At 42.4% G+C, this 26984-nt stretch overlaps 1 non-coding gene and 1 pseudogene across 1 annotated transcript; both read left to right on the forward strand.

Moving 5' to 3' along the window:
- Positions 1-4125: 4125 nt before the first annotated feature.
- LOC117095363 lies at positions 4126-5578 on the forward strand (annotated as a pseudogene).
- A 6719-nt stretch (positions 5579-12297) lies between these two features.
- On the forward strand, positions 12298-12409 carry LOC117095519. Its single transcript, XR_004442052.1, has one exon. It is a non-coding gene; the product is annotated as a small nucleolar RNA SNORA77 (small nucleolar RNA).
- The last annotated feature ends 14575 nt before the right edge of the window (positions 12410-26984 follow it).

The raw sequence follows: 26984 nt of genomic DNA on the forward strand, positions 1-26984 counted from the left end.
AATATTTATTGAGCATCAACTATGTGCCTGGCACTGTGACAGTCATTGGAAATATAGCAGTGAATAAAAACAAAGTCCCTTATTTCATGGATCTTACATCCAAGTGGAGGGAGCAAGAAACAAATATACATATAACGATGTTGGGTCACAATTTAAATGCTAAAAAAAAATCAAGGAAAATAAGGGAACGGAGTGAGAGGGCAGTGTGTTATTTGCTTTAGGGTGGTAAGAGAAAGCACTTCTGATTCAGTGAAAATTGAACAGAGACTTGAATAAAGTGCAGAAGCCAGCCCTGTAGATATATGGGGGAATAGCTTCATAACCAAGTGTCTAAATCTTCTGACAGATTTGGAATGTCTATGCCAAGTGCTGAAACAGGAGTGCACTAGTAGGAGATGGAGAGGTTCAAGAAACACCTGGGTAGCTAACTTGGCTTTAAGGGAGTGAATTAAGGGAAAGAATTGGAGGAGATGTGGACAGAGAGAAATGATAAGAACTTTGGCTTGTATTCTGAGTGATGGGAAGCCACAGGAAGGAACTAGGGAAAGGAGTCATATGATGGATCCTGTGTTGTGCTACCCAGATCCTTCTTCAATGAATACCTATTGTCTCCACTACTGGGTGTACTATTGGCTGACTGGTAACAATCCCTTCAGGGACTGCTGCAGCTGCAGAGGGCTGCTTTGCTGAGGTTGTGTCCCTTATGGAATAGACCACATCTGTGGCTGATTGATGAGGGGGCATAAAGATCTGTGTGTTAGCCCAGTTTGGAACAATTCTGAGGAGCCATTCTAGCTCTGAAAAGCTAACATGTGGTTGGCTAACCCTGTCATTGGATCTGTATAGCCACTTAACTTCTGTGTCTGCCCAATTCTGCTTTCTTCTTCCCTTCTACAAGTGTTGATCCCAAGGGCACTCTTTGAAAAGTCTTACATGCTAAACTCTACCTGAGTCAGCTTCCAGGAAACTTAATCTATGACAAGTGACATGACATTGCTTATGCTCATAGAAGGGTCTTCCTGGCTACTATAAGGAAAGGGAGCTCCCTTTCCTGCTTGTTGTTAGGAGACTACTACAGAGGTCCAGATGGAAGATGACAGTTGCTTGGGCTAGAATGGCAACAGAAGGAAGGTAAGAAGTAGTCAGATTCTAGGGACACATGAGAATCATGCCAAGAGAATCTGTTAGTAGATTGATGTGGAGTGATTCGGATAATTCCAAAGTTCTTAGCCTAAGCAACTGAAGAATAGATTTGCCAGTTAGCAAGAAAGAGGTGATGTGAATATGAGAAGTTTGTGACTTGTTGAGTTTAATACTCCTATTAGTCAACCAAATGGAGATGTCAATTAGTCAGCCAAATGGAGACATCAAGTGGGCAGCTATACATATGAATCTAGACTTCATAAGAGAGGTATCTGCTGGAAATGCAACTTCTGGAGTAATCAGCTTAAAGATGCTATATAAAGCCATGGAGCTGAATGAGATGGCCTGGTAGTGAGGGTTGATAGAGAAGCCTCATGTATACCAAAGTGACTAATAAGGAGAGGTTAGGGAGTTGAATGAAAATGAATGAGAAAGAGAGAGAGTTCTGAGAGTACAAGTAAAGAAAATGTATTAAAGTACAGAGTGTGATCAGCTGTTTCATATGCTGTTGATAGTGTTGGGTAAGATGAAGACTGTGCACTCTAATGGATTTAAAGACGCCTTCAACAAGAACAGATCTATGTCCCAGGAATATAAAAACAGTATCTGATTCAATCCCTATGATAACCTAATAAAATAGGTATCCATTCTCTTTTTATAAAGAAGGACATTTAACTTGGAACCTAAGGACACAGCCTTTGGTCACACAGTTCAGATCTGTTAGGTAACAGATCTGAGTAACAAGGTTGAACACAGTTCTATCTTACTCATGAGCCCATATTCTATACACCACATCATTCTGTAGAGGATGGGTAGAGTTGTTGGTTATATATTGATAGCTGCAGTCCCTGCTGGTAATACTAGAATATTAACATTGCAGTAACATTGGTTGTTAATATCCTGACACCTAGATGCTACCCAACTCATATCAACATTTTGCAGAAGAACCAAGTTGCAGAAAAGTAAACTGATTTGCCCAAGTTCACATCCCTTATAATCCTAGGTCCCTTGACTCAATATATAATGCTTGTTCCACTGCACTGTATGGCTTTCCAAAAAGTCCCTTAAGGGCAAAAATCCTTTACACAAAGCTAGCTTACAGTGCTGGCAGGAAAGAAATAAGAGGCAAAGTGTTATTAGACCCAGGCTAGAGGGAGAGGGCAGCATTCCACCCCTGGAGAAGGCATTGCCTATGCTGACACATGAATAGTAAGAGATTGTCCTGCAAGAAAGGGCACATCCTTACAAGGGCTAAAGGGCCTTGGATCTGAGGAAAAGGGAAAAGTGTGAAGTGAATACATCCTAGAATATGTTCCTGTGTTCTCCATATAATTCTTCTCTCCTAACAGATTTAGAGTGTCTATGTGAAGTGCTATGCTAGGCATTTTCTGAGCATTACCTCTAATCCTCACAAAATCCCACTTTTAGATAAAGTGGCTAAATCGCAATGAAGTAGTAAGCAGTGGATCTTGTATACTTAGTCTCAGGTCTGTTGAATTCTTTAATTTAAAAAAATTTTTTTGAGACTGAGTCTTGCTCTGTCACCCAGGCTGTAGTACAGTGGCTTGATCTCAGCTCACTGCAACCTCCACCTCTTGACTTCAAGCGATTCTCCTGTCTCTGTCTCCTGAGTAGCTGGAATTACAGGCAAGTGACACCATACCTGGCTAATTTTTTTTTTTTTTTTTGTAGAGACAGGGTTTCTCCATGTTGGTCAGGCTGGTCTCGAACTCCCGACCTCAGGTGATCCACCCGCCTTGGCCTCCCAAAGTGCTGGGATTACAGGCATGAGACACCACACTTGGCCACTGGTCTGTTGAATTGTAAGATCCACTTTTATCCCACTACATTACATGCTCTGACATGTTACGTAATAAAATCTGCCATGGGAATATGTAATCCTCATTAATTCGGATGTGACTTATATGGGTAAAAATCATTTATAAATAATCAAAAATCCTCCCCTTTGCATTACAATTTCTAGCCTGAGTTAGTAATCTCAATTCTGCACTTCACTAAGAACATGCAGACACAGCCTGAAATGAATATAGAGAAAAACAAAATTCAGCCAAGCATGTTGGCTCACCCCTGTAATCCCAGCACTTTGGGAGGCTGAGTCAGGCAGATCACTTGAGCTCAGGAGTTGCAGACCAGCCTGGACAACATGGTGAAACCCAGTCTCTACAAAAAATATAAAAGAAGTAGTTGGGCCTGATGGCATGTACCTATAGTACTAGCTATTTAGGGGGCTAAGGTAGGAGGATTGCTGGAGCCCAAGAGGTCGAGACTGCAGTGAGCCAAAATCACACCACTGTACTACAGCCTGGGTGACAAAGAGAGAGACCCTGTCTCAAAACAAAACAAAACAAAACCCACAAAATTCCTCTCATATTATGGCACCTGCTTCCTGTGTGATCCTTTAGAAGACTTTTTAAAAATTTCAATTAAAACAAGTTTGAATGTAAATTTTCTTCATGAATATAATTCCTTATGTATAAATTTGTTATTAGAGTATTTTGATTGCACAACATTTTTTGGTTATATATGTGTGGTTTTGTATATGTATATGTGTGTGTGTATATATAGAGTGAGAGAGAGAGAGAGAAAGAGAGAGAGAGAGAGAGAGATGGAGTCTGGCGCACAGGCTGGAGTATAGTGGCGCAGTCTTGGCCCACTGCAACCTCCACCTCCCAGGTTCAAGTGATTCTCCCACCTCAGCCTCCCAAGTAGCTGGGACTACAGGCAAGCGCCACCATGCCCGGCTAATTTTTTGTATTTTTAGTAGAGATGGGGTTTCACCATGTTGGTCAGGCTGGTCTCCAACTCCTGGCCTCAAGTGACCCACCCGCCTCAGCCTCCCAAAGTGCTGGTATTACAGGCGTGAGCCACCAAATCCAGCTTTAGTTATTTATATTATATTGATAATATAAGAAGTCAATCAAGAAGCAGCTTCTCCACTCCTTCTGGAAACTCCACCTGGTTCAGCCCGCCTGCCTCCACTCCTGCCTCCACCATGTCCATCAGGGTGACCCAGAAGTCCTACAAGGTGTCCACCTCTGGTCCCCTGGCCTTCAGCAGCCATTCCTACACGAGTGGGCCTGGTGCCTGCATCAGCTCCTCAAGCTTCTCCTGAGTGGGCAGCAGCAGCTTCAGGGGTGGCCTGGGCAGAGGCTATGGTGGGGCCGGTGGCATGGGAGGCATCACCACTGTCACTGTCAACCAGAGCCTGCTAAGCCCCCTTAACCTGGAGGTGGACCCCAGCATCCAGGCAGTGCACACCCAGAAGAAGGAACAGATCAAGACCCTCAACAACAAGTTTGCCTCCTTCATAGATAAGGTACGGTTCCTGGAGTAGCAGAGCAAGATGCCGGAGACCAAGTGGAGCCTCCTGCAGCAGCAGAAGACAGCTCAGAGCAACATGGATAACATGTTCCAGAGCTACATCAACAACCTTAGGCAGCAGCTGGAGACTGTGGGCCAGGAGAAGCTGAAGCTGGAGGCAGAACTTGGCAACATTCAGGGGCCGGTGGAGGACTTCAAGAACAAGTATGAGGATGAGATCAATAAGTGTAGAGAGACGGAGAATGAATTTGTCCTCATCAAGAAGGATGTGGATGAAGCTTACATGAACAAGGTAGAGCTGGAGTCTCGCCTGGAAGGGCTGACTGACGAAATCAACTTCCTCAGGTAACTGTATGAAGAGGATATCCCAGAGCTGCAGTCCCAGATCTCAGACACGTCTGTGGTGCTGTCCATGGACAACAGCAGCTCCCTGGACATGGACAGCATCATCGCTGAGGTCAAGGCGCAGTACGAGATCACCAACCGCAGCTGGTACCAGATCAAGTATGAGGAGCTGCAGATGCTGGATGACCTGAGGCATGAGATCACGAAGGCTGAGATCTCCGAGATGAACCGGAACATCAGCCAGCTCCAGGCTGAGACTGAGGGTCTCAAAGGCCAGAGGGCTTCCCTGGAGGCCGCCATTGCAGATGTCGAGCAGTGCGGGGAGTTGGCCATTAAGGATGCCAACGCCAAGCTGTCCCAGCTGTAGGCCGCACCGCAGCGGGTCAAGCAGGACATGGTGCAGCAGCTGCGTGAGTACCAGGAGCTGATGAACGTCAAGCTGGCCCTGGACATCGAGCTCGCCACCTACCGGAAGTTGCTGGAGGGCAAGGAGAGCCGGCTGGAGTCTGGAATGCGGAACAGGAGCATCCATACAAAGACCACCAGCAGCTATGCAGGTGGTCTGAGCTCGGCCTATGGGGGTCTCACAAGTCCCGACCTCAGCTATGACCTGGGCTCCAGCTTTGACTCGGGCACAGGCTCCAGCTCCTTCAGCTGCACCAGCTTCACCAGGGCCGTGGTTGTGAAGAAGATGGAGATCTGTGATGGGAAGCTGGTGTCCAAGTCCTCTGACGTCCTGTCCAAGTGAACAGCCACGGCAGCCCCTCCCAGCCTGCCCCTCCTGTGGCTGCACCAGAGCACGTGAAGGAGTCTGCTGTGAAGGGTAGCACAGGAATGGGAGACCCACCTGAGCCTCAGTCTTAGCCCTCAGCCCATCCGCGGAGGGGGGAGTTTACTACCTGAGGACTCCCCTTGCCCATGCCTCCAGCTACAAAACAATTCAAAAGCTTTTTTTTTTTTCCCAAAATAAAACCTCAGCTAGCTCTGCCAAATATATATAGTCATACAAACAGAGATATAGAAACTTCCTTTTGTTTTTTTTTTTTTTTGAGATGGAGTCTCACTCTGTTGCTCAGGCTGGAGTGCAATGGTGTGATCTCGGCTCACTGCAGCCTCTGCCTTCTGGGTTCAAGCGATTCTCCTGCCTCAGCCTCCTGAGTAGCTGGGACTACAGGCACACACCACTACGCCTGGCTAATTTTTTGTAGTTTTAGTAGAGACGGGATTTCACCACGCTGACCAGGCTGGTCTTGAACTCTTGACCTTGTGATCCACCTGCCTCAGCCTCCCAAAGTGCTGAGATTACAGGCATGAGCCACCGTGCCCAGTCGAGATACAGAGACTTTCTGCATTTCCTTTCAAATATCAATTCCTTGTATGTTTGTGCTAATATTTAAGAATCTCACATTTCCCAAAACCAGTGAGATATTTTTCAAGCTCAGTGAAATAGAGCATGGGATGCTCTCTATTTCTACTTTTTAAAAATTCCATACATCACAATGAATAGAATTCTACATTTCTAAATCCAGAAATGTAGAATTCTATTCATTGTGATATATGGTATCTTTAAAAAGCAGTCTCCACATACTGTCACAGGATCCTTAGGGTGTTGCTCTTCCAGCTGTAAACCTCTGTGGCTGGTGATGCCTTTGCCCAAGTTTTTCTCTGGCCTGCTGGACTCATTCTGCCCACTTGACCTGGCAGACTGTGCTCAGCTTGCACTACCAGACTGGATCCCATGCCTCGGAAGAGACTGGATCCAGGCACACAGCAGTGAGGCATGCGTCCGTGAGCAAGCAGGGGGTCAGGCCACTGTGCACAGTCAGGCACATCGGTTGCTGCAGCAGGGTAGTCAGCTCCAGATGCCAGCACAGATTCTGGCTTCATGCAAGCCTGCAACTGGATCAGATGCATCACAAGCAGTTCCCACTGTGGGCACCTGAGGATGAAGGGAATGCAGTGGTGCCCAGAAGCTTGAAGATGCCAAAAACTGCAGAGCCCCAAAGAGGGTGTCACAGCCCTGGCTTGGGAAGCCCCTAGGTCTGAATACCCCAAAGGGCGGCAAATCTTCTCTCCTTCTTGTCACCCACAACTTGGTGAGCAGGCAGTGGCAGGGGCGCATAGTGTTTCATCCCTGTTTGTGTTATAGCTCTTTCAGTCCCACCATTTGGTGGGTCCTGAGTTCTTGTCCTGTGTCCAGGAAGAATGAGGTACATGGACAATTGAAGGGTGAGCAAGGCGAAGAGGTGCTTTATTGAGCAACATTAAGCTCTCAGGAGACCTGAAGTGGGTAACTCCTTTCTGCAGCCAGGTTGTCCCATTGAATCTGCAGCCCTCCGCAGAGATGAGACGCAGAGTGGGTAGCTCCTGTGTGCAGACAGGTCATCCTGTCTCTGAGAGTCTGGCTGAGTCCTGGGGTTTTTATGAACTTCAGAAGGGAGGAAGTGCATGCTGATTGGTCCATGGGCAGCCATGGGTGGGACCAGAAAGGGCATCATAAGTTGTCACTGCAGGGTGCAGACTCTACCTGAAACTGACAGCCCAGCCCTCATGCTTCAAGGGGTCCCTGACTTGAAGGTGGAGTTTCACCGGGGACCTGCCCCTTTCCACACAGGAACCTGTCTGTCTCCCGCCATCAACATGCTATCCACAGTGCCCAGGCTGTTAGTGCCCAGTGGTGCCTGCAGGCCCACGCCAAGCTTCCCTCAGCACCCCCAACTGCCCTCCCATGATTGTCAGTGCCCAAAGTCCCAAGAGAGCTGAGGTGGCGGGGGGCTGGCATGTCAACACTGGCCTGAACACGTGCATACCTGGCTGGATTGTGACAGCACCCAGGCTTGCACTAGAGTGGGCACCAGGAGCAGGCAGAGGCCAGACAGTGGGAGGCCAGACAGTAGGCACTTCTGAGGTTGTAAGAACCCTTTCTGGGTTCAGAGCCACAGCTGTGCAGCTGCAACTGTGCCTGGGAGTGCAGGGCTCCTGCCCTGCCAACTCAGTAGAGGGCAGGTCTCACACCTGTTCCTGGCTTATGCTGCTCCGCAGAACACACAACCCCAGCCACCATCCCCTATCTCTCCTGCAGCCAGCATCTTCACAGCTGTTGCTCCAGATGGGCCACTGCTGCCATCAATAATTATCTAATTATTTTTCTACTTCACTTCAAAAAACAAATCATTTTAAAATTTAATTTTGAAATTAGGTATATGCTAGACATGCAGGTTATCTTTATTACAGCCACTTATGCTTCAAAACCATACAATCAACCAACAAACTTTTTTGGAGTGTCTGCAATGAGCTAAATACTCCATTAAAGACTATCAAGGTACAAAAAAAAAAAAAGGCATTTCATTGAATTTAAAATGCCATTGATTATGAGACACTACTATTTTATGTACCACGAAAAACATAAATAAATAAATATTATCAATTGAACTGTATTAAAATGTTTAAGACATTATTGATTAAAAGATACACCCTCATTTTCAGGAAGTTAATAATGTAAGAAATGTGCATTTTAGAATTGATACAATTCAACAATTAAAACTAGATTCTGACATTTAAGTGTTTACAATTCCATTTGGAAGAGGAAAAAAATCAACCCAGAAAGAAAAAGTCACAGGTATTAGCAAATAATGGAAGTTAAAAATACTACATGTTTGTGGGGAAACATCTGAGCTTTAAGAAGGGTGTATGTTGGGAATAAAATTTACACAGCATGGTGGATCTAGATTGTGTAAGCTTCAAAAACCAGGTGGAGATTTTTGGGCTTATAGTGTTTTATAAACATTAAGAATAACATGATAAAAAACATTATACAAGTTGAAGAAAATAAGTCAGAGGACCAATCAGGAAACTAAGATAGTAATGAAGATACAAGGGATTTGACAACTTGAATCATGTTGAAGCCATAAGAATGATGACCTATAAAGTACTTTTAAAAAATACAATTTTTAAAATTTTTTGCAGAGACAAGGTCTCACAGTGTTTCCCCTTGCTAATCTCTAACTCCTAGCCTCAAGTGATCCTCCTGCCTCAGCCTTCCAAAATGCTGGGATTACAGGCATGAGTCACCAATGCCCAACCAAAAGCCAATTTTTAATAAAATGAATGAGAACTTATTTTTAAAAATTTATTTAGGGATTAAAGAAAGAGGGTCAACAAAATGACTTGACAATTTCTAGCTAGGGAAATTTGGACACTACTGTTAAAAGGACTATGAGCTGTGTTTTTCCAGGGTGCTGAGGAGCCCAGCTTATCTATTTAGTGCTTGCCATATTGTAAGCATTCAATAAATATTTCATGGACGGATGAATGAGTGATGAAACCAGGATATCTGAGTTGAGTTGAGGTCATTCACATAAAGGTGATGGCTGAATGAGAAGATATGAACTTCTCAAAGGAACCAGTTTACAGAAAGCCCAGGAAGGGACGATGGTTTAGGGAACAAAATTTGGAGTTTTGAAAATAAACAAAACATGAAAAAAATAAATAAATAAAGAGAAGTTATAGAAACCAGTGAAAGCCTGGACCATGTATTCAAAGGTAAATAGAATTTCAAAAAAAAAAGAAAAAGAAAAGTTGTTCAATGTTGTAAAAAGTTACAGAGAAGTCAGAATACAGAGAATGAAGACAAGTTAAATTAACATGATACAATGAGATCAGCTGATGATTTTTCATAGAACGACTTCAATAGGGTGGTAGAAGAGCTGCCAAATTAAAGAGCTTGAAAAGATATGATGGCGTATAACTAGAGGCAGCTGGAGGTTGTGTCTGGAAAGTGCTAGACTGTCCATGACGGAAAATTCACTTCCAGAGTGTCATTTTCAGATAATGTTGACCTCCCTACCTTCTTCTAGGAATCTATCCTCCTCCTTTAAAATGCTATTAATTATTAATAATACTTATTTATACAAAGCATATATGACTTAATTTAAAATAGTAAAAAGCTGGGAAGAAATATGATCAAATTGTTTTAACGAATCAGGAATAATATGGATAATGTGAACTAAATAAAATCCTAGGATATTCAAAATAATAGGGAATGTATCTTGAAGTTTAAAAGAAGTACTTTTATGTCAACTAAAAAGGATACGGTGTGTAATAAAGTTATTGAATGCACTGTCTTATGTACTGGTAGAGACAACAACAGAATAATATCCAAGAAGCTGAGAAAATGTTTGGATTAAACATCAACTGATCCAGTTGATTAAGGAAAGCATCCCTATTTCTGGATTTTTAATTGATGAATTAGAAAGCTATAGCACTTTCCTTCAAAATTTATTGTGGTGTCAGTATTCTTTAGGATAATCAACTGGTCCAATGCAATATGACATGTCTCTATTTTAATCTTCAATCCTTTCTTTTTCAATTGAGTCAGGAGTCCCCTGTAACTTTTTTTACTGGAAATATTCCTTTAAAAACTGTATATTTTCCTGAAAGTATTTATGTAGATATTTTATAATGATGAATAGTTAAATGCTAGAAGCACTAGAGCTATACATAAAGGTGAAACACTAGCTTTTTTCAAACAATGGTTATTTAAAGACATATTAATTAATCTAGATGAGGCTACGTAGAGTGAAAAGATATTTTTTCTGACTTCTGAGGGGTCTCTCATTCTACATTAAAAATCTTTTACTTCCCAAGACAGATTTAAAAGATTAAGATTTTAAAACTTTATATTTATTTTTAAAGGCTTGGATCTAATTATTAATACATTGATAAATAATATTTCATTTGAAAATATGCCATATTAGATGGACAAATTTAGGGGGAAAATTTCACTAGTTATTCAGTACTGAAGTTCTAGAAGGCAGTGTGATAAGAGTACTAAAATGAAAGCAAATAAAGGTTATATAATCAGCTTTTTTGCTGACCTAGGTTTTGTATTTTGTGATTTTATCTCTAAAACTAATGATGTTTAAGTTTGAAAATGGCAGCATATACTGATAAATCATACATGACTTTTTTTTTTTTTTTTTTTTTTTTTTAGGCAGAGTCTCACTCTGTCACCCAGGCTGGAGTGCAGAGGTGCAATCTTGGCTCACTGAAACTTCTGCCTCCCAGGTTCAAGCGATTCTCCCATCTCAGCTTCCCGAGCTCCTGAGTAGCTGGGATTACAGGCGTGTGCCACCACACGTGGCTAATTTTCGTATTTTTATTACTGACAGGGCAGGGCTTCATCATGTTGGCCAGGATGGTCTCGAACTCCTGGCCTCAAGTGATCTGCCCACCTCAGCCTCCCAAAGCTCTGGGATTACAGGTGTGAGCCAACACACCCAGCCCATACATGGCTATTTTTAATGAAAAGTTCGTAAAAGATGACTAGTTGTTTGATAGTTGTACTTTTTGTGTACTCTTTAGCTATTATAAGGTGTTTGTTTACTAATCAGATGTATTAAAATTGCTGTCTTAAAAAAGCAGAAAACATTTATTTTGTTTATTTTATTTATTTTATTCTTGTGATTCTATAATACAAGTCAAAGTACATGGCTTACTTTAAAGATAGGCTTAAATATATTTGCAGTAGTTAGTCTTGAAAAAATTAACTCTGGTGCATGAGAAAAGATTGCTTTTCACACAAGAAATAGATGAATGATGGCATGTAGCTTCAAAGCTAAATGTGGCTAAATTATTGGTGTATTTAATCACTTGCATGATGGAGAAAGCATTATTATTATTATTATTATTCCAGTTATTGTTACTTACACGCTACTGAATTTAGTACCCCGCATTGCACCCTATACACAATGAAGCCTTTGAAGTTTCCAGGGAAAATAGAAAAAAACTCCAAATTGTGGAGGAAAAAAGGTTTCCTATTGACGAGTTCAATTATTCAAAAGAGTTGTTATTACGATGTTTTGCATTTGATTTAAAACGATGGGGGAAGGAGGGTCGTAAACCAAACAGAATTAGCCATATGTTGATAAGTATTGAAGCTGGGTGATGGGTACATGGGAAGGGTCTTCATTTTACTATCCTTTCATTTTTCGTTTGAAAATTTGAAAACATCCATTATAAAATGTAAAGAAAAAGGTAGGCCGGGCGCGGTGGCTCAAGCCTGTAATCCCAGCACTTTGGGAGGCCGAGACGGGCGGATCACGAGGTCAGGAGATCGAGACCATCCTGGCTAACACGGTGAAACCCCGTCTCTACTAAAAATACAAAAACTAGCTGGGCGAAGTGGCGGGCGCCTGTAGTCCCAGCTACTCGGGAGGCTGAGGCAGGAGAATGGCGTAAACCCAGGAGGCGGAGCTTGCAGTGAGCTGAGATCCGGCCACTGCACTCCAGCCCGGGGCGACAGAGCGAGACTCCGCCTCATAAAAAAAAGAAAAAAAAAAAAGAAAAAGGTAAAAATATTCAAGCAAATTAACTTTATCAGAATATATGCCTTTGTGATCTCTGCAAGTTATCACTGAAAGTAGCTAGTCTCTTGGGAATTTACACGTTAAAATATTTATTTTTTTTGCAGACTCACTCAGCATCCAGCGGGTGCTTTTTCTGTCTGCCAGTGAGCATTCCAGAGGGCTGTGACCATTTTGGCCTCTCTAGGGTGATGTAGCTGCCTGGGGACACAGAGGGGGAAACATTCCTGAAGAAAAAGAAAAATCCAAGCAAAAAAGGAAACAAGGCCAGGTGCGGTGGCTCACGCCTGTAATCCCAGCACTTTGGGAGGCCGAGGTGGGTGGATCATGAGGTCAGGAGATCGAGACCATCCTGGCTAACACAGTGAAACCCTGCCTCTACTAAAAATACAAAAACAATCTGGCGTGGTGGTGGGCGCCTATAGTCCCCGCTACTCGGGAGGCTGAGGCAGAAGAATTGCTTGAACCCAGGAGGCAGAGGTTGCAGTGAGAGGAGATTGCACCACTGCACTCCAGCCTGGGCGACAGAGTAAGACCCCGTCTCAATAAAAAAACAAAAAAGGGGAATGAACGAACGAAAGAGAAGGAAAGAAGGAAGGAAGGAAGGAAGGAAGGAAAAGAAAAAAAGAAAAGAAAAGAAAAGAAAAGAAAAGAAAAGAAAAGAGAGAGAGAGAAAGGAAGGAAGGAAGGAAGGAAGGGAAGGAAGGGAAGGAAGGGAAGGAAGGGAAGAAAAGAAAGAGAAAGAAAGTACCTAACTAGCTAGAGAGGGAGAGAGAAATTAGGTAAATACCTATGCCCAATATTGAGTGCTTTGGGAAAAATAACTCAAGAACTTCTTGTAATATATTCTGAGTTTGTTTTTTACCTTTTGATTTTTATATTTCTACTTTAAGAAGCAGTGATGTCTAAGAAACATGTTCTCATTATTTATTTTACTTGTTAAGTATGTTGTTACTCTTTAAACTTGATTCAGACTACTTTATGATGTCTTTAAAAAATGGTTTTTATATCATCATACAATATTACATTTTAAAATATCTACAATTTGCAGGCCCTTCCACCACCAAAGGTCAGCACTACATGGAATTTTATTATTATTTTACAAAAAGAGGAACAACATAACTTTATTGTGCATGTGTGCATGAGCTCTTCTGCATCTGTGTGTATATATAGCTATTTATGTCTTAGTAGCATAGATGACTCTAACTTGCAAGCTGTAGAGTCACACAACGTGTGCTCATCTCCATGGTAACCATTTCTAAGATAAATGCACTTCTGAACAATGGTCCCAAAATAGCCTATTATCCATTTTTGTAGATTTCCACTGTGGCAACAAAAAACAATTTTGGAAAACCTTGATCCATTCTTTAACCAACAAAAATAGAGACAACAAACACATGTTCAGATCTGCAGAGAAAATATAGTTAAGTGTAATGACATTTTCTACAACAAACTCAGGATTTCATGGATCTGATTTTTATTTTATGAATTATCTGTACTTAATGTTTCTCCTGCAACTTTTTGACTTCCTACATGTAGCTATTTATCCTTTCTGAGATTTCTTTTCTTTTTTTTCTTTTTTTCTGAGACAGGGTCTCACTGTCACCTAGGCTGCAGCGCAGTGGCAAGATCATAGCTTATTGCAACCTTGAACTCCCAGGCTCAAGGGATTCTCCTGCCTCAGCCTCCTAAGTAACTGGGACTATAGGTGCACACGACTGTGCCTGGCAAATTTCTTTTTTTTTTTTTTTTTTTTTAATTTTTAGAGATGGGGCGTCTTACTGTGTTGCCCAGTCTAGTCTCCAACTCCTGGGCTTAAATGATTCTTTTATCTTGGCCTCCCAAAGCATTGAGATTACAGGTGTGAGCCACCATGTCAGGCCTGAGATTTCTTATCTATAAAATGAAGGGGAAGAAATGACCTCTGAGGCCTTTTTTAGGTCTAAACTTATGATTTTATGATTTCTCCACTCGAACTATTATGAGAAGGGAAGCAGGGGAAATAAAAACAACTGAAACTTAAGTTAGACAATCTTTGCCCCTTGTTAGGTTAAATAAAAGAGACTTTTAAAACTATTTACCGGGCTGGATAAATAGTAATCCCAGCACTTTGAGAGGCCAAGGAGGATGGATCACCTGAGGCCAGGAGTTCGAGACCAGCCTGGCCAACATGGTGAAACCCCTCCCCAACGTCTCTACTAAAAATACAAAATTAGCTGGGCTTGGTGGCACATGCCTGTAATCCCAGCTACTCAGGAGGCTGAGGCAGTGGAATCGCTTGAACCCGGGAGGCAGATGTTGCAGTGAGCCGAGATCGCTCCATTGCACTCCAGCCTGGGCAAAAAGAGTGGGACTTCAACTCAAAAAAACAAAAAAAAAAGCTATTTACCATCATAACTGGATTGCATTCCCATAAATTCCAAATAATTTAGTCTTTTTTTCCTATTAAAGTTGACAGCATTTTCTTAAAGTTTAGAATATCTTAATTTTCCTAAAGGAGGATAGATTGAAAAGTGTTCTCACAATGGGGGAACCTCTTTCTGTAATTTTAAAGATGCTCATCCATCACATACCCCTCCACATTGCCTCTCCTGGGGTTTCGATAAGAGAGCAGGAAAGCCTTTGTGATCCTCAAACGAACAGGGGCAGAATAGATGTCAATGAAGAGAATGGTAAAAAGCAGGGCTGATTCTTCCCAGCCCTCTTCAGCTCCTGGGAAATGGAAAGCTGACTCCTTGGGTTTGATAGCTCTACCACTCCCCCAACACTGCAACTCCCAGTGCCATTAAATTATCTATGTTCCAAGATTTAGAGGGATAGGGAGAAGATAAGTCATTATTATTATTGTTGTTGTTATTATTATTATTTTGAGACAGAGTCCTGCTCTGTCTCCAGGCTGGAGTGCAGTGGTGCGATCTCGGCTCACTGCAATCTTCGCCTCCCGGGTTCAAGCGATTTCCCTGCCTCAGCTTCCTGAGTAGCTGGGACTACAGGCGTGCACCACCACACCCGGCTAATTTTTTGTATTTTTAGTAAAGACAGGGTTTCACCATGTTGGCCAGGATGGTCTTGATCTCCCAACCTCGTGATCCGCCCACCGAAGTGCTGCGATTACATGCGTGAGCCACCACGCCTGGCCCCTTTATTTTTATAAGGGTAAATGTTTTTTTCGGAGCAGCCTTTGGCAGAATTGTGACACCATCTTTTTCCTTTGAGAGCAACCCTATTGACCGCCCAACTCTGAGTACATTTCTTTGAAATGGTTTCCTGCCTTTGGAGTGCCACATCTTCTCTCATAGCACTCCTGAATGCTGATAAGTTCTCTCCTTCTGCTCTTCTTCAGGGAAGGAGAATGTTACTAGCGTCTGTATAAGAGACCACTTGAGCAGGCTTAGCGTGAGCAACAGGGCTGTTTATTAACTTGGGTGCTGAGGGGCTGAGTCTGAGAAAGGAGTCAGCGAAGGGTGGTGGGATTATCACTGGTTCTTATAGGTTTGGGATAGGCGGTGAGGTCAGGAGCAATTATTTGAGGGCAGGGGATGGATGTTACAAAGTACATTCTCAAGGGCAGGGAGGGTGTATTGTCACAAGGGTGGGGAGGAATGTTACAAAGTACATTCACAAGGATGGGGAATATCACAAAGTACATTATCACAAGGCCAGGGGAATGTCACGATGATTTGACCATGGTGTGGCCAGCTCAGAGGACCTTACAGAGAACTTCCTCCTTCTCTTATCAGGGCATAGAGAACTTTTTACAGCACATTCTAGCCAGACCAAGACTATCACTGTTGTTCTTTTCCCAACCCCACACCCACCAGACCCACCCCCAAACAGACTAACTCCTCTTACACCTTCCTCCTCAATACAAGGCTGCCTACTGACCTAATCCATGCTAACAAAGGGAAAGGGGGGTCTGGAGCATTTGCATCTACCTTTTGGACATAAGTACATTTAAAATGCCACCCTCTGCAGTCAGTGCCACTACATTTTTTGGCTGAAGCAAAGAATGTTGGGGATTTCAAAGGAGTAGAGCAGCACCATAGAATGCCTGTGAATGGGATGGTTTAGGCAATGGGCTTTTCAGTGCATGGTTTTCATTAAAGTGCCACAGAAGATATAAAACAGTTCAAGTGCAACTTCATTTTGGTTCCCATAAATTAGTCTGGATTTTGTACCTCAAAAGTCCAACTCAATCAGTCATTGTCCACAGGCCAAGTGGGACTTGAGATCACTACGCCTGTCTTGTCCTGATCCCTTGTCAGACCAAGAATGGATATACCTCTCAGAAGGCCCATTTGTCTGAATTACATAATCTTTTTGGTTATGATCCTAGAACACTTTAAAGAGGCAGGTAGACATTACTTTTATGAAGACCTGCCTATCTACATTTTCTTTCATGGGCATACAATTCCTTTGAAATTTCTTGGTGTAGATGTACTGTAACTCCTGTAACTCTTTCCTACTATGAGAATTTAGATTGTGTCTAATCTATGTTATTATTCAGAGCATTTCTGTAATCCCTGGGTGAGTATTATTGTTGACAAGACAGATAGCGCAAGTCCTGGTAGCTTCATGCCTGCCAGTTCTTAAAGAAGAGTTAATTACTTAGAAGAAAAAAAAAAGTGATTCATTCAGTAAGTGGTTGATGGTTCTCTCTTTCAACATGGTGACTCAGCAAAATGAAAGCACTGGGTACGTTCTTCACTTGCTTCTCTAAGAAACCAGGATTTAGGAAGCACTCCTCATATAATTATGATACCACATGCTGTTAGCTTAGGTTCAGTTTGATAGACATGTTTTACTCCTTGGTTTGGCTATTGCCAAGAGTGTCACTTTGATATTTATTCTTACCATTTCCTCTTTTTAAAATGTTGATTAAAATTACTATTAAGAAATGTGAAAATGTCTAGCTTGCCACATCTGTAGTCCCAACTATTTGCGAGGCTGAGGAGGGAGGACTGCTTGTGGCTAGGAATTTGAGGCTGCAGTGAGCCTATGAATAGCCAGTGTATTCCAGACTGGGCAACATAGCAAGGCCCTGTCCTTAAAAAAAAAAAAAAAAAAAATGGCCGGGCATGGTGGCTCACGCCTGTAATCCCAGCACTTTGGGAGACCAAGGTGGGCAGATCACAAGGTCAGGAGTTCGAGACCAGCATGACCAACATGGTGAAACCCCATCTCTACTAAAAATACAAAAATTAGCTGGGCATGGTGGTGTGCGCCTGTAATCCAGCTGCTCAGGAGGCTGAGGCAAGGGAATCACTTTAACCAGGAGGCAGAGGTTGCAGTGAGCCAAGATCACACCACTGCACTCCAGCCACTGCACCCCAGCCAGGGCCACAGAGCAAGACTTTGTCTCAAAAACAAACAAACAAGCAAACAAACAAAAACTATTGCGCCAGGAGTGGTGGTGTGCGTTTTTAGTTCCAGCTACTCCGGAAGCTGAGGCACCAGAATCTCTTGAACCTGGCGGATGGAGGTTGCAGTGAGCTGAGATCACACCACTGCACTCCAATTTGGGGGACAGAGCGAGATTCTGTCTCAAAAAAAGAAAGAAAAACAAAAATAAAAAGTTTCTAACTATTACTTATATTAGTTTTTATTCTAATGTATTATTTTAGCATAAATAAGAGTTCCGGTTTAGATTGTGGACAAACCCTTCACATTCCTGTTTGGAAAAATGTCATTAAGTGTCAAAGCTGGGTGATCATTACATGGGAAGTTAATATACTCTTCTATTTACTCTTTTCATGTTTGAAATTCTCAGTAATAAAAAGTTTTTTTTGTTTTGCTTTGTTTTGTTTTTTGAGATGGAGTCTCGCTCTGTCTCCCAAGCTGGAGTGCTGTAGCACGATCTCAGCTCACTGCAAGCTCCGCCTCTCGGGTTCACACCATTCTCCTGCCTAAGCCTCTCGGTAGCTGGGACTACAGGCGCCCGCCACCACGCCCAGCTAATTTTTTGTATTTTTAGTAGAGACGGGGTTTCACATAAAAAACTTTTAAAAGTTTTTAAAAGGCAGTGGCTCACGTCTGTAATCCCAGCACTTTGGAAGGCCGAGGCAGGCGGATCACCTGAGGTCGGGAGTTTGAGACTAGCCTCCCCACCTCAAACCCTCCCCTACTAAAAATACAAAAATTAGCCAGACGAGGTGGTGCAGTTGCCTGTAGTCCCAGCCATCTGGAAAGCTGTGCCAGGAGAATTGTTTGAACCCAGGAGGTGGAGGTTGCAGTGAGCGGAGATTGCACCACTGTGCACTACAGCCCGGGGAGACAGACGGAGACTCCCTCTCAAAACAAAACAAAACAAAACAAAACAAGGCCGGTGCAGTGGCTCACGCCTGTAATCCCAGCACTTTGGGAGGCCGAGGCGGGTGGATCACGATGTCAGGAGATCGAGACCATCCTGGCTAACATGGTGAAACCCCGTCTCTACTAAAAAAAAAAAAGCCGGGTGTGGTGGTGGGCACCCCTAGTCCCAGCTACTCGGGAGGCTGAGGCAGGGGAATGCCGTGAACCCAGCAAGCGCGGGCCACTGCACTTCAGCCTGGGCAACAGAGCGAGACTCAGTCTCCAAAAAAAAAAAAAAAAAAAAAAAAACAGAAAAAAAATTTTAAAAACAACCCCTTCACACTAAAGGTAGGAATACTTCTTGAAATGAAAAGGACATAAGAGAAAAGAAGCAATTTCACATGAATTAAGCTAATCTGTCTCCCAGGGAGAGAAGGGAAAAAAATTCCTTATTTCTAGTACAGTGTTTGATTATATTTTCACATGACCTCATTCCACAAAAAATCTGAGGCAGCTTGACTAACTCTGATAATTGTACTCAAGTCCATTGCTTTGTGTCAAACTGATATTTAACATTAAATAATGATGGTGGTGGTGGTGGTGATATTTACCTTATATTAACTTTTTCCTCCCAAAAACAAAAGCAGGATGAAATAGATGCCAGTTGTACATCTGTGGAATGGGAGTTTGCCAGCTAGTACTGAAATCAAGAGAAGAGGTATTATGCTAACGAGAGAATATTGTCAACACTCAAAGACATGAATGCCTAGGTATCTGAACGCTGAACCAATACCAAATATTTTTAGAACCTGTTGCTTCTTCTTCCGTTTTTGTGACCCTTTCACATATCTTATGCTTCTTCTTCATGTTAAGTTTTACTTCTTAGGAACAGGGTATGGTATGAAAAGGGTGTACCAGCAACAGATTTCCAAATGTGCTATTTTACACAGAGCGGTGTTGAAAGCTGAAAAGCTGGCTGGGCCTACATTAGCAGCCAGTTTCTGAGACTAAATTTACAATATTTCTGCAATCATTCTGAGGCAGACTAACTATGGCTTATGTAATGTGCAGAAGCCACAGGATTTCTTTTTTTTTTTTTTTTTTTGAGACGGAGTCTCGCTCTGTCGCCCAGGCTGGAGTGCAGTGGCCGGATCTCAGCTCACTGCAAGCTCCGCCTCCCGGGTTTACGCCATTCTCTCGCCTCAGCCTCCCGAGTAGCTGGGACTACAGGCGCCCGCCATCTCGCCCGGCTAATTTTTTGTATATTTTTAGTAGAGACGGGGTTTCACCGTGTTAGCCAGGATGGTCTCGATCTCCTGACCTCGTGATCCGCCCGTCTCGGCCTCCCAAAGTGCTGGGATTACAGGCTTGAGCCACCGCGCCCGGCCAGGATTTCTTTAAAACACTGTACATTTCATTAGGAAACATCGAACCCTTTATTACTTATAGCAATAAGAAAAAGGGACACATAGACAAATGATAACTTGCAGACCATTAAAAGACTTTTTCTAATCAGCAGTTTCCATAACTTCTTTTACATGAAACTGTTTAGTCAAGGTGTTCAAATGAAAGCAAAACAAAACAATTTGAGCTTCATGTTTTGAGTTTTCCTTCCCACTTTCTGTTGGAGGTGCCAAAGGTCTTGGCAGCCAGAGGGAGGCAGATAAAGAGAGAACTTGAGTAATTGATCTACAGTGGGATATTTAGTTCTGATAAAATGTTGATAACGGAGGCTACCCTTTTACTGTCATGGAAGGATTGCCATAGGGTAATGCGTTGAACTCATCAGGAAAGAGGCTCTTTTACAGATCCAGATGACATTCTAAGAAGTCTTTTGCCTTTAAAAAAAATTTTTTTTTTTTATTTTTAGTAGAGACAGGGTTTCACCATGTTGGCCAGGCTGGTCTCAAACTCCTGACCTCAGGTGATCCACCCGCCTCAGCGTCCCAAAGTGCTGGGATTACAGCCATGAGCCACCACCCCCAGTATAAAAAGTTTTCTTTTTAACATTTATGCCAGGTTAAACCTGGATGCTTAGCACATGATTACCGGGGTATTCAATTGCTCCTATTATGCCATTTTTGGTAGACCCATTACATTGCAGAGTGTTTTCAAATCTAGGGTCTCTGGAGCTTTATATAGTCTTAATTAAACTATAAACTATTTAAAATTGTACTAAAATATTTGTATATATTTTATGGATAGGATGCACAGCTTCAGTAGATTTTATACAGGGGGATCCATTACTCAAAGCTAAGTAGAGGCCAGGCGCAATGGCTTACGCCTGTGATCCCAGCCCTTTGGGAGGCGGAGGCAGGTGGATCACGAGGTCAAGAGATTGAGACCATCCTGGCCAACATGGTGAAACGCTGTCTCTACTAAAAGTACAAAAAATTAGCTGGGCGTGGTAGCACATGCCTGTAGTCCCAGCTACTTGGGAGGCTGAGGCAGGGGAATCGCTTGAATTCGGGAGGTGGAGATTGCAGTGAGCTGAGATAGCGCCACTGTACTCCAGCCTGGTGACAGAGCAAGACTCTGTCAAAAAAAAGCTAATTAGAAACCTTGTAACCAAAAATTAATTTGGCCAATACCAGCATAAAGAAAAAATGATTTCTGCTTTGACTTCATGGGGAAAATGAATAAAGATGTGTGGCTCATTTCATTTCTTTCTTCTGATTCAATTCACGGGCTTTAAGTCTTTCACTGTCTTTTAAAACAGGAGGGTGCGCTAAGCTAATTCTGTTATTTCCACAGCCAAAGTTCTCTTCTGATGTTTGGTAGTCTCATAGTCTGTAATGTAGTAGCAGGTGCATTTTTAGCTAATATAGTGTATAACAGAACTACTAGCGCTTTTGGCTAATATATTAAGTAACATATTTTTATTTAAATCAACTTACAAATGTTTACTGCTCAAGTAATATAATTATATAATTAAAATGTGACATAAGAAAGTATTTATAGATATATATGTAATGCTAAACTTTGCTTTAATGTGTTCCTAATATTTTACATGTAGAATTAACTATATAAATAAATAAATTGGACACTAGTTAGGAAAAGTGGGTTTCCTCTCTTCACAAACTAAAAGTAAATTGTTCATCCTTTCATTTCAAATAGAGCACAAATGAAGACCATTGGGAATACAAGAAATGTAAAAAGTAGTTGTAGAAAATGTGAATAAATTCTGATTCTAAAGGTTTGTGCAAAGAGTAATGAGTTGAAGCAATTAAAGTTAATCTATGAAATGGTAAAACTTTGATATGCAAACAGTCTAAGTGGGGCAGTGTATGTTCATAGTTTCAAAGCAGAAAAACATGATTTTACAGTAGCAGCTTAGTTTGTATGACTGTAGTTAAGCAACACTGGCTTTTTTTTTTTGAGACAGGGTCTCACTTTGTCACCTAGGGTGAAGTGCAGTGGTGCGATCTCAGCTCACTGCAGTCTCTACCTCCTGGGATCAAGCTACTCTCCCGCCTCAGCCTCCCAGGTAGCTGGGACCCACAGGCACGTGCCACCACGCCCAGCTAATTTTTTCTTTTGTATTTATTGTAGTGACAAGGTTTCTCCATGTTGCCCAGGATGGTCTCAAACTCCTGAGCTCAGGCAATCTGCCCAATTCGACCTCCCAAAGTGCTGGCATTACAGGTGTGGGCCACCGTAACTGGCCTGAATTTTAATTTTTAAAATTATTATTATTATTCTTTTTTAGAGAGGGAATCTTGTTATGTTGCCCAAGCTGGTCTCGAACCCCTGGCCTCATGTGATGCTTCTGCCTCTGCTTTACAAAGAGTTGGGATTGTAAGTGTGAGCCACTGCACTTGGCCTGGATTTTAATTTAAGTGGGACTACAAAGTTCAATTGAAACATCAGTGAACAACTGACTTATTGTAAACATTTAGATTTCAGCAGTGTCTTACTGGGGAAAATAATCTTACAATGAGTTTATAATACTTTAACATAATATATATTTTTATAATAAGAAAAAAATTAATGTCCTTAACATTTACACACAATCAAGGCTTAGAAGTATAATGATTATGGTGTGTACTTAATGTGAAATAGTGAAAATGTCATTTCTGGAAGTTATTACTTTGAAATAGGAGTTTTTCAAGCACAGCAATTTAATACAATTAGGTAGATTTTTAATTCTCTTTTTGTTGAATGCTAAAACACAATGTGTTGGCTATTTAAAGTAGGCTATTATTCTCTAGTCACTACTCTTATTTCTTTGCCACTCTCTCCCTCCATTACACTCATCTAAAAAAAGAAAAATCCATAGCTTTCTATCTTCTTTGGGCCTGAAGCCATGTACCAACATAGAAAATCACAAAACTGGGCAGAATGGAGTGACAATAATAATAACAATAACTTTAAGAGTAGTAATAAAAAGCAGCATTTATAGCTAGTATAACTGAACAAAAGAAAATGCTAAAAATGATCTCATATATTCCTCATGACAATCTAGTGAGGTAGGTACAATTATCCCCATTTGTGATGAAAATCTGAGGATTAGAGAGCTTTATTCGTGTGTCCAAGGTCACACTACTGTAAGTAGCAAAGACAGGTTTTCAACTCTGTTAATCTGACCCCAGACTCTAGGCTTTTTTCAGCTGACCACTTAAGTACATGACACCAAGCACAAATGAACATTTAACATTTTCTGATGTATGACCTCCCTCTTAGGATTATGAAATATTTCTATTTCATTGGAGAAATAGAAGATATGAGAAAATGGGAAATTCTCATCTTCTCAAAACCAGTTCTACTGACCTACATTAGTACACTCCAGTGGTTAAGAGTGTGAGCTCTTCCCCTTACCAGCTGTGACCTTAGACACTCATCTGTTTGACAGGAATGATTATGGGTACCTACTTTGTTGGGAACAGGTCTCCCAAAATCTGGCCATAAACTGGCCCCAAAACTGGCCATAAACAAAATCTCTGCTGCACTATGATATGTACATGATGGCCATGACGCCCACACTGCAAGGTTGTGGGTTTACCAGAATGAAAGCAAGGAACACCTGGCCCACCCAGGGTGGAAAACTGCTTAAAGGCGTTCTTTTCTTGTTTGTTTCTTTTTTCTTTTTGAGTCAGAGCCTTGCTCTGTCGCCCAGGCTGGAGTGCAGTGGTGCGATCTCGGCTCACTGCAAGCTCTGCCTTCTGTGTTCAAGTCATTCTCCTGCCTCAACCTCCTGAGTAGCTGGGACTACAGGCACCAGCCACCATGCCTGGCTAATTTTTTTAAAATGTATTTTTAGTAGAGACGGGATTTCACTGTGTTAGCCAGGATAGTCTTGATTTCCTGACCTCGTGATCTACCCGCCTCAGCCTCCCAAAGTGCTGGGGTTACAGGTGTAAGCCACAGCGCCTGGCCTAAAGGCGTTCTTAAACCACAAACAATAGCATGAGTGATCTGTGCCTTAAGGACATGCTCTTGATGCAGATAACTAGCCAAATCCATTATTTTATTTTGGCCCATCCCTTTGTTTCCCATAAGGAATACTTTTAGTTAATCTGTAATCTATAAAAGCAATGCTTATCACTGACTTGCTGTCAATAAATACGTGGGTAAATCTCTGTTCAAAGCTCTCAGCTCTGAAGGCTGTGAGACCCCTGATTTCCCACTCCACACCTCTGTATTTCTGTGTGTGTGTCTTTAATTCCTCTAGTGCCACTGCATTAGGGTCTCTCCGACCAAGCTGGTCTCGGCAAGTGGCGCCCATATGTGCGGGCTCGAATCCAGGTCGAAGGGTTGCTGGAGCGACAGTTGGAGAACATGGAACTAAGCTGGAGGACACCCAAGTACTCTTAAAGCAATCCCCATGGTGAGTAAGAAGGGGAGTTCAGAAGCATCAGGGTAACAATGGGACTCTGGTTCATTCCACCTTGGAACCTTTTCACACTAATGATGAGGAGGGAGAGTACAATGAAGTAACAGAAGAAGTTACAGAGCAGGTTTGTTTGCCAGCTAAAGCTAAAGCGGCAATGGAGGGAGAGGTTCATCCCTACCCTTCTGTACCCCATCCTTATTTTGAAGAAAAAGAGTGGCCTGACCCTCCAGATCTTTCTTTTCTGGAGGACACTGGGCAAAAAGTAGTTGCCCCAGTGACTGAGCAGCGCCTCCAGCGACCACTCTCAGTTCTATTCAGGCAGGAATTCAGCAAGCTAGACAAGAGGGTGATTTAGAGGCTTGGCAGTTCCCTGTTAGAATACACCCCCAAGATCAACAGGGAAATATTAGAGCTACATTTGAGCCTTTTCCTTTTAAATTCAGGAAACGCCATGAGGGGCCCATCCTGGGCCCCACTCCAAACCAGGGCATTTCCAGCTCAGGCCATTCCCTCAACCCTGTACAATGTCTGTCCCCCACCACAGCTGGTAGTGCCACAGTAGATTTATGCTGCACAAAAGCTTGAGCCTTGGGCCTGGGGAACCCCTGCAAAAGGTGCCAACAGGAGTCTGTGGACCCTTGCCCGCGGGGACCATAGGATTACTTCTAGGAAGGTCTAGTTTAAATTTAAAAGGGGTACAAATACAAAGAGGAGCCATTAATTCAGATTACAATGGGGAAATTCAAATTGTTATATCTACTTCTGTTCCCTGGAAAGCAGAGCCAGGAGAGCGTATAGCACAGCCCCTGATTGTGCCGTATGTGGAAATGGGGAAAAGTGAAATTAAACGAACAGGAGGATTTGGAAGCACAAATAAACAATTAAGGCAAAGCAGACAAATAAGGCAAAGCAGCTTATTGGGTAAATCAAATTACTGATAAACATCGTACCTGTGAAATAACTATTCAGGGAAAGAAATTCAAGGGTTTGGTAGATATAGGAGCAGACATTTCAGTCCTTTCTCTACAGCACTGGTCGTCCACATGGCCCATTCAACCTGCTCAATTTAACATAGTTGGAGTTGGTAAAGCCCCTGAAGTATATCAAAGTAGTTACATTTTGCAAACTGAAGGGCCCGATGGACAACCTGGGACTATTCAACCAATTATAACTTCCGTACCCATAAATTTATGGGGAAGAGATTTATTACAACAATTGGGAGCACAAGTTCTCATTCCAGAGCAATTATCCCAGGAAGAGATTCCGGGAGAAACCCAAGGACCCCCCGGTTGCAGCCATGTCAAGGTTGACACTGAGGAGGACCCAACTGTCACAAGCAACACCCGTCAATCACAGCTACCCACCTGGGGAGAGATCAAGAAGCTATCACAGAAGGCGGAAGAAAACCTGAGGAAAGCAAGACAACCAGTCACAATGAGTAATTGAATGGTAGCTATGATAGCGGTGATCACCATTGCCATGAATATTCCTTCAACAAGGGCTGACACAGAGAACAATTATACTTATTGGGCATATTTATCAATCTTGGCTGGTAATAATGCCTGGATATAATCACTCTATGATGCAGTTACACATGCTTTTTGATCTCAGTATTTACCATAATAAATCTGCTCCTATAATTGAGACATACCGCCCTCAAAAACCTATTTGTAAACTAGTCAGAAGAAATGAATGTACTTGTTTAGGAAGATTGCATTGCAGAACAGGCAGAGGTGCCGCACAATGATTCTTATGGAATCATTATTGACTGGTCCCCTAAGGGGATGTTTAGCTTGAATTGCACCTCTCAGTCTGCATGCCACTGTGACACCATGTTCAGCTGGTCTGAACAAAATGGTCAGATTGTAGAAATGATAAGAAGGATGGCAAGGGTTCGTATTATCTGGAATCATGGCGGTATAGTGGCATCTCAACCTCAAATGATATGGCCCGTTGTAGGAGCTAAACATAAGGATTTGTGGAAACTGTTAATAACTCTTAATAAGATCAAAAATTTGGGAAAGAACAAAAAGGGATCTAGAAGGACACTCTACAAACTTGTCTTTGCATATTACAAAATTAAAAGAACAAATATTTAAAGCATCCCAGGCACACCTGGGATGCCAGGAACTGGAGTGCTTGAAGGAGCTGCAGACAGATTAACAGCTAGTAATCCATTAAAATGGATAAAAACTCTTAGAAGCTCTGTGATTTCAATGAATATTGTGCTTTTAATCTGTGTCGTTTGTCTTTGTGTAGTCTGCAGATGCAGATCCTGAATCCAGCAAGAAGTAGCTCACTGACAAAGCTGCCTTTGCTTTTATCACTTTGCAAATCAAAGAAGGGGAACAGGTTGGGAACAGGCCCCACCAAATCTGGTCATAAACTGGCTCCAAAACTGGCCATAAACAAAATCTCTGCAGCACTGTGACATGTTCATGATAGCCATAACACCCATGCTGGAAGGTTGTGGGTTTACCAGAATGAGGGCAAGGAATACCTGGCCCACGCAGGGCAGAAAAACTGCTTAAAGGCATTCTTAAAACACAAACAATAGCATGAGGGATCTGTGCCTTAAGGACATGCTCCTGCTGCAGATAACTAGCCAAATTTATCCTTTATTTTGGCCCATCCCTTTGTTTCCCATAAGAAATACTTTTAGTTAA

This window comes from Trachypithecus francoisi, unplaced genomic scaffold, assembly GCF_009764315.1.
Source record: "Trachypithecus francoisi isolate TF-2019V2 unplaced genomic scaffold, Tfra_2.0 Lachesis_group13, whole genome shotgun sequence".
Lineage (NCBI taxonomy): Eukaryota > Metazoa > Chordata > Mammalia > Primates > Cercopithecidae > Trachypithecus > Trachypithecus francoisi.